General features: G+C 41.9%; 1 protein-coding gene across 1 annotated transcript in view; it reads right to left on the bottom strand.

The window, feature by feature from the left end:
• Positions 1–8,323, bottom strand: part of LOC102477060 (UDP-glucuronosyltransferase 1-1) — a 16,480-nt gene that overhangs the window by 5,934 nt on the left and 2,223 nt on the right.

The raw sequence follows: 8,323 nt of genomic DNA, 5'->3' as shown, positions 1-8,323 counted from the left end.
ATCCCTCTCCCTGAGCCACTAGCCTATGGAGCCGTCCCCACACTACAGTTTTGGCCTGTGACAAGGACATCCTGAGGATGGGGTTTCTAAGTCCTTCTGTCCCGGGCTCCTTATCACAGCCTGTTCCTATCCAAGTTCTCTTCACCTTTTCCTCTAAGCAATGATAAACACTTTCACACATTCCCTAGGACTTCAGGTGACCTTTAACCTCATCTGGAAAGGGCCAGATCTGTACACCCCCAGGCCCTCTCAGCCAGCAGGAGATGATGACACAGAATGGAACCCACAGGCCCATGGAGATCCAAAGCTCAATAGCAGGTTGAGCTAGAGTGTAAGTGGGGGACATTCACTGAGAGGTCACGGCAGGGCACGCTGCGGGCATCACTGTCACAGCCAGTGTCCATTCCGGACCTGCTCTTATGGGTTCAGTAAGGCCAAGTCCTTCCCTTCCTAGCAAAACTTCCCCTGAACCTCACCCCAGTATCACAGTCCCTGGGCTGGCCAGAGAACAAAGCAGCATGTTAACTGAAAATACCCCTTGATCCCCAACTGCTGGTGCCTTTCAGAGAAGAAGAGCTGCCCTGAGTGGATGGATGCCCTGGCTCTGCTGAACACCCACCCAGATGACACCTCTGAAATAGCGCCTACACTGCACTGAGTTTAGTCATGTCAGTTCCAGGATTTCAAATTGGATTTCTTTTCCTCCAAATGCCTTTTTCCCCCAGGACCTTATTTAGCATGTAGATAAGGTGTTGGCAAGGTCCCTTCCCCAGATCCGTTCCAGGTCCCCCACACAGATCCCTAGCACCTGTGCCCTGCACGTTCTCTTGCCGTCCTGAGCAGACCTTGCATTCAGTTTTAGCTGTTTTCCTCGGACCCAACCCGTGTGGCTCTAATCTCAGAACTGCTACTACCACAAGGACAGTCTCTCCTCCTTGGAAGGATATCTAGGAATTCCAGAGTTTCACTCTCTCAATGTTGTCCTATGAGCTATCTTCAAAAAGCTCATGAAAAATGCATATTGTGAAAAACTAGGGCCATCCCACAGCATGGTGGTTAAGGTGGCTGGATCCCACACGGCCAGCTGTGCCATTCAAGTCCCGGACCCGGCAGCTTGAGAAGCACATGGGGCACATGTGCACGTGTGCCCAAATCCCAAAGGAGGGAGGAATGGAGAAGGGATCGCAGTGCGACTGTCCCCCTGGAGGAGGATTTTCTGGTTCTCTCTTCCTCTCCCCTCAGTCAGGCCACACACCCTCCAGTACATGTTTCAAAAGGAGAAAAAATTATGCATGCAGAATAAACTTGTACTTTAATTTTTCTACAGACATCTTAAAGTACCCCCACACTTTTTTGCTTTCAGATATTTCCAATATTCAATGCCAGGTCATGCTTTCTCTGTCGCCTTCTTTTTAAACTGCCAGAGGGCACATGCATTCACCAGAGAGACAGTGAAAGGGAGGGAGAAAGCACCCCTAAGGGGCATGGTCACACCTTGATCCCTTCTCCATTTTTCCATCCTATCAGGATTTGGGGCATACGCATACTCAGCATGTCCTTCAAACCACTAGGTCTGGGAACTGAACCACTGTCTGTTTTGCAGGCTCTGATTCCCTAAACTGTTGAACTCCAGGGCCAGCCCACTGTAGACCTTCTTTATGGAATAAAGATTTTCTCTCTTCAGGCTCAGGACGTATGCCAGTGGGTTGGGAATAACGGAATTACCACTAGAGGTGCAGAGTGGCATTCCTCCGATTAACAAAGGGGAAAAAAGAAAATAAACAATGAGTTAACAAACGGCAAAAAACAGAAAAAGGAAAAATGCCAATGTAAACTAAACAAGGATAAATTGGAAGCATTGCAATAAAATCTATCCGTTCTTAAATTTAGACAGGACAAATTCACCAATTAACGCAATCTGGCCTTAATAGAAATACTGCTCCCATAATGTTTCAAAAGGAAAAGAAATCTAAAAAATAGCAGGAGACTAAAAAGATACGTGGGAAACGTAAGCAGAAGTAACAAAAGCGTGGGGATTTTTTTTTTTTTTTTAGATTTTTGCTATAGGGTGTGTGCACTCTCCAGATAGAGTGAGACAGATAGAGACACAGAGAGAGAAGAAGTGAGAAATCACTCCCCAAAGGGGGATGGCCGCATCATAATCCCTCCTCCTCCTTTCTCCTCTCCGGATTTTGGGCATGCGTGCCCAGTGCACACGCACCCAGTGTGTTTTTTCTACCACCAGGTCCAGGACTTGATCCGTAAAGTCATCCATGTAGGATCCAGTGCCTTAACCACTATGCCACCTCCTGACTTAGAACAGTGATATTAATATTTTTTAAAATGGAATTTCTGACGAAAACATCCAACAAGACAAAGAAGCTGACTATTGTGTACAATTTACAAGAATGTTTCACACCTCAGCCTACTTGCCCCAAACAAGCCAGCAACGGATTTGTGTCAATATAATTCACTGGACACATTTACAGGGGAGGGGAGGGTGTGAGTCTATCGCTTAATGCCAGAAAGGCCATGACTAATGTTCAGCAGCCTCTTTCATTAACATTCTAAAGTAAAGTGGAAATTATTTAAATAAAGACTATTTGACATAAAAAATGAGAAACTGATGAAATAAAAATCAGTCTCCATTAAAATCAGCAGCAAGAGTCCCAGCTCTTGCCAGAATTATTCCTTCATTTTTAGAGATTCTAATTAAATCAATCACTCTGATATTTGGCATGGAATTTACAACAGAGAGACTCAAAGTGCCTCTATTAGAAATCACTGTGCTTTTTTTAATATATAAATTTTGATGAGATTGTTGAGTAGTAAGCAGAGATAGAAATGGAAGATACAACACATGCATAGTAGCAACAAAAACTATAAAACACTTAGGAAAAATGACTAAGAGAACAATTATGTTAAAATCTACAAGGTACTTTATCTGTGTTATGATATTGCTTGAAGCCATAACATAATGTCCTAGAACACAAAGCTGAACATTCCTCAGCAAGGAGCTGGGTTAGATCACTAGCAGAATAAGCCATGGGACATAAATACCATGAAACAGTGTTTAGCAGTTTGAAAAACATAGATATAATATTTAGAACTGGAGCGATATCTGTGACATACCAGTAAGAGACTCAGGAATACATTGTTGTCCTGTTTTGTGAAACAACCAACCACCACCAAAACTCTGTGTGTATGTACACATGCACACACACATGTGCACACACATGTTTATGTGGACTCTTGGACTCTAAGGAACTGCTGGAGGTTACGACCCGTGAACAGACCTCAGCTCTGTCTTGTCCCACTCATGCACTGAACAGCCATTTGGAGAGTTCCCGTGTACCCCGTAGGTGCTGACCTGGTGGCTCACCAAGGACATGCTGACCCATCGCCAGAGGCTAGGGATGGCACATGGGATCAGCACAGAATCCCACCTGCCCCTACAAGGCTCATGACGCGGAAACAGTCAGTGAACGGGAATGGAAATGACGTGACCGCAGTCTGTGAGGAGCTGTGGAGATTCACAGCACGCAGCATCAGAGAGCATGAGGAAGTGACAGTGAAGCTGACGTTTGAAAAGTGAGGACACATGTATTATAACAAATTCGGGAACAGCCTTCCAGTAAGAGGGAACAGCATGTTCAAGGGAATGTCCCAGTAACAGACAGAAGGCCATGGCCTACCAGTTAAGAATCACACATGACCAATGGTGGTTCAAATCCGGGCCCCAGATGCTTAAAAAACATGCTATACATGCATGCCCAAAATCTCAACAGGCCAGAGAAAAGGAGGGGAAGGCATTCAGGCATGATCATGCCCCACTGGGGATGCTTCGCCCTCTCTCTCTCTTTCTCATCTCTCTGTCTCTTTCTCTCTTGCAAGCACACATACTCTCTGGCAATAGAAACCAAAAGAAAAGCAGACGAGATGTGGAAAGTTAATTCAGATTTACAGACAAACTGTATCCATTGGATTAGAATTCCTATGACATATGCACATCTCCAGAGTTTTACATTTCTTCTTATTTTTTAAGGTGTTTGTTATTGGATGCATGTGCTCACCAGAGAGAGACAAAAAGAAGGAAAGTGAGAAATTAACACACACACACACACACACACACACCAGAAGGAATGAATAGACACACTATACTCCTTCCTTTATTTTCCTCCTAGAATTTGGGCATGCAGGCACATGACCATGATCAAGATGCTGGGTCTGGGATTCAAACCACAGTTGAGCATGTGGAAGTCCAGTGCTCTAACCACTATACCACCAGCTGGCCCCTCAAAGTTTTAAATTTCAAAACACATGTGAAACACAATTGTTTTCTCTTGGATTCTTCTTAATGATGCCAGAAAGACTGCTCTTTAAAATTTCGACAATTTGGACATGTAACGAGATTTTTTTCCTTTTATCTGAGTAATGCCCATGGATTTGGTGCTATTTCACTTAATCCTTTTCCTGTATCTGGAAGAGAATCATTAATATTTTTTTTAATTATTCTCATCTTGCTTTTAGAAAATCAATAACACCAGAGGCAAGGGGCAGGCCTTCAGAAGACTTCCATGGCTCCAGAAAACTAGTGAGTTCAGGGAAAAAAGAGAAATGAAGATTTTTCTCCTGATAATTCAGCCTCTAGCCCCCAAACTCGAGTGGTATGGAGCCCCTATAGCCTTCTGTCTGTCTCTGTCTCTCTCTGCTTCAGTCTCTGTCTTCTCTTTTTTTGGAATTTTTATTCTTTAAAAATTTTTTGGAGAGGTTTTTGCTATAGGGCACATGCACTTGCCAGAAAGACAGAGAGAGACAGAGAGACGGAAAGCAAGAAATCAACACCCAGGGAGGATTGCCACACCACAATCCCTACTCCTCCATTCTCTTCACGGAATATTGGGCATACACACACATGCACCTGGTGTGAGTTTAAGCCACGATGTCCAGGACTCGAACCACAGTTGACTACATGGGAGTCCAGCAATATAGCCATTACACCAACTGCTGGTCCCCCTTTTAAAAAATTTTTTTAAAGCAAAGTATCCTCTTGGCTTTCAAACCCACCCTATCTTGCTATATTCCCATTTCCACCTCCTATCCAGGAGAGGCAAGAGCCAGACCTTCAGAAGAAGACTCTTCTATGGCTCCTAAGAACCAGGGCCAGGCCTTCAGAAGAAGACTCTTCTATGGGTCCTAAGAACTAGTGATTATGCATGACGCATAAGCACACCACACAGTTTTTTATCTTTTGCTATTTTAAAATAAAATTTGGGGTTTTCTTCCTCCTTTTTCTGTCTATGTCTTTTTTGTTTGTTTCTCTCTCTCTCTCTCTGTTACCTCTTTTTTTTCTTTTATCTTATCACTCTGCTCCTCAATCTCCATTCACTGTGTTTCTAGACAGATCTAATGAAGTCATAGCCAAACATCCAAATACTATTAGGATTAACATATTCCTCAATACCACTGAATCTGCTACAAAAAGGAATAAAAATGGAACAGCAAAGAGATTCCAGATCACCTCATTCTGCATGCTCCTAAACACTCAGATTGAACTTCAAAAATTAGGAAAAAACACAACATCTATCAGATGACTAGAAATCACTGCAGGGCCACAAGATATATTGAAAAGTAAGAAAATACCTATACTCCAAGGAAAAAGAATGATTCCTCTTTATCCACAGACAGTTCAATGGAAATCATGGAAATGTCTGATAAAGAATTTAGAATATTTATAATGACAAAGAAAACATAGATGGAAGAGAAGAGAGACAATGAACTGTGGAAGAGGCAGGAGAAAGGAGCTGACAAGATCCAGGAGGTGAGGAAATTCTTGCAAAATCTAAAAGAGGAATTACGCATTTTAAAAAGAATCAAATGGACCTGTTATAGATGAAGACTATAATACAGGAAGTCAAAATCTCCCTTGAAAGTATTAAAAACAGACTAGATCATACAGAAAATAGAATCTCAGATGTAGAACAGGAAACTGCTGGCCTAGAAAAATCTGTGACAAAGACAGAAATTTGTCCCCCAAAATGATGATAATATATGAGAAGTACTAGATACCATCAAACATCATAACATCCAGATAATTGGTCTCCCAGAAGGCGAAGAGACTCATAATGGCATTGGTCATCTATTCCATGAAATCCTGCAAGAAGACTTTCCAAACCTAGAGAGGCACTCAAAGATCCAGTCCCAAGAAATACAAAGGACCTCAAATAGAATCAACCCAAGAAGATCTTCTCCAAGAGACACATTATAGCCTCACACATCTTAGCCAGACTGGTGAAAACCACAGACAAAGACAAGATACTAAAATTGGCAAGAGAGAAACATCAAATTACTTACAAAGGTTATCCCATCAGGTTAATATTGGACCTCTCATTGGAAACAATGCAGGCAAGGAATGGGAAAATATATTCAAATTGTTAAAGGAAAAACAATTTCAACCAAGAATACTGTACCCAGCAAGATGATCCTTCATATGGGAAGAGAAAAACAAGAACATTCTCAGATAAACAAAACCTGAAAGAATTAACCAACACCAGACCAGTTCTCCAAGAAGTTCTCAAAGGAGTGCTATACCAGGAAAATTAAATAAAGACACACAGAAATAAGAGTTCAACAAACAAACAAACAAACAGCCAACTTAATTATAAGGACAAGTCTGGACTTGAATATTATATCCCAGAATTTAATCAGGAAGATCAAACCACAACAGAAGATAGATTAAGTACACGAGAATGAACTGGTGAAATAGCATTTTATGACTTGACTAAAACATTGCTGATTTTCTTCTAGGCTTTGTTTTCTGGTTTCAAGGATTTTTGTCCTGTCTTGATGTGTCGATAGATTCATGTACCTACTATTTTTAAGCAAAGTTTCTTAGCATTTCTTGGTTTATTAAAGTTAAAACTGCTTTTCTTGAAATTACCAGCTGAACTTTCTATTGAAAGTAGTTAGATTATTTAAGAAAGTGTGGGAGGGGAAGAAATGGAAAACAATGGTAGACACCAGAGATAGTGTGGGAGGAGTGTGGGAAAGTGCAGAGGATCAGAATTAGGGGTAAAAGAAAAAAAATATATATATATACACATACATATACATATATCTAAAACTAGAAATGGAAAATTATTGACAATAGCATGCATAATTAAGTCACTATGCAGTATATTATGGATGGGAAATCACATGTTGTATGCTGTGACAATGCTTATGGAATTAATGTAAATTAATTAATTTTGAAAAGTTTGAAAAAAAAGCTTATGGAAATACGTGTAATGGGAAAATTATGTATGAATTTCAAAAAGTTTCTGTACCAAAATAAATTTACACTTCTATTGGGACCAGAAGTTAGTGTAATGGCTTTGTCGCTGGACTCCCACATAGTCGACCACGGTTCGAGTCTCGAACCCGGTGGCTTAAACTCACGCCGGGTGCATGTGCGTGCGTGCCCAGGATCCCGAGAGGAGAATGGAGGAGAAGGGATTGCGGTGTGGTCATTCCCCCTAGGGGGTGATTTCTCACTTTCTGTCTCTATGTCTCTCTCTGTCTGTCTGGTGAGTGCACTCGCCCTATAGCAAAAACCTCTCAAAAAAATAATTACACTTCTATTGTAAAATATTTTAAGTTAATTTAGTTTTTTAAAAAAGGAAAAAAATTAAAAACAAAAAAGAAAATCAACAACACCCCCTTCTTTCTTAACCAGATCACCCCATCAGACACATTCTTGTCCAACAGGCCATAGGGTATTGGAATATTAGGGCCAGCAGATCTTTGAGAGGTCATCAGGTCTCCTTCTGTATCACACATGAGCATAATGCCCCATGACCGGGGACTCAGTCACGGCACAGCAGGGAGGTGGCACAACCCCGCCCCTGACTTCTGACCTGGCTTTCTGTCTGCTGCCCAGAGTTTCTCCCTGCCAAGACAATGACATGAGCATGTTGAATCACATGGGAGGCCCACGGGAAATAAAGTCCAGGGCTCTCCAAAAGTGAGAACTGTCCTCAGCAGGAGCAGATCCAACACCTGGGAAGTACCTGGATAGCAGTAGATACTCAGCCAATGTTGAAAGAGTAAATGAATAAACACCCACCGGGACATCATCTCCTTGGAAAGTCCTCCCCAAACTCCCTTTGAAAGGGCTTCTCCTGTTGCTCTCTAGCAGGTCTGTTGAGATTTTGAGGAGGATATGAATGCTACTTTTGTATACTTTTAATTCTTTACAAGAAAAAAAATAGGGAACCAGCACTTAGCGTAATGGCTATGTCGCTGGACTCCCACATAGTCGACCACGGTTTGCATCCCAGACCCG

Source organism: Tupaia chinensis, unplaced genomic scaffold (assembly GCF_000334495.1).
Source record: "Tupaia chinensis unplaced genomic scaffold, TupChi_1.0 Scaffold149383_1, whole genome shotgun sequence".
Classification (NCBI taxonomy): domain Eukaryota; kingdom Metazoa; phylum Chordata; class Mammalia; order Scandentia; family Tupaiidae; genus Tupaia; species Tupaia belangeri.
Note: the sequence above shows the minus strand (reverse complement) of the source record. Positions and strands in the feature narration are given on the sequence as shown.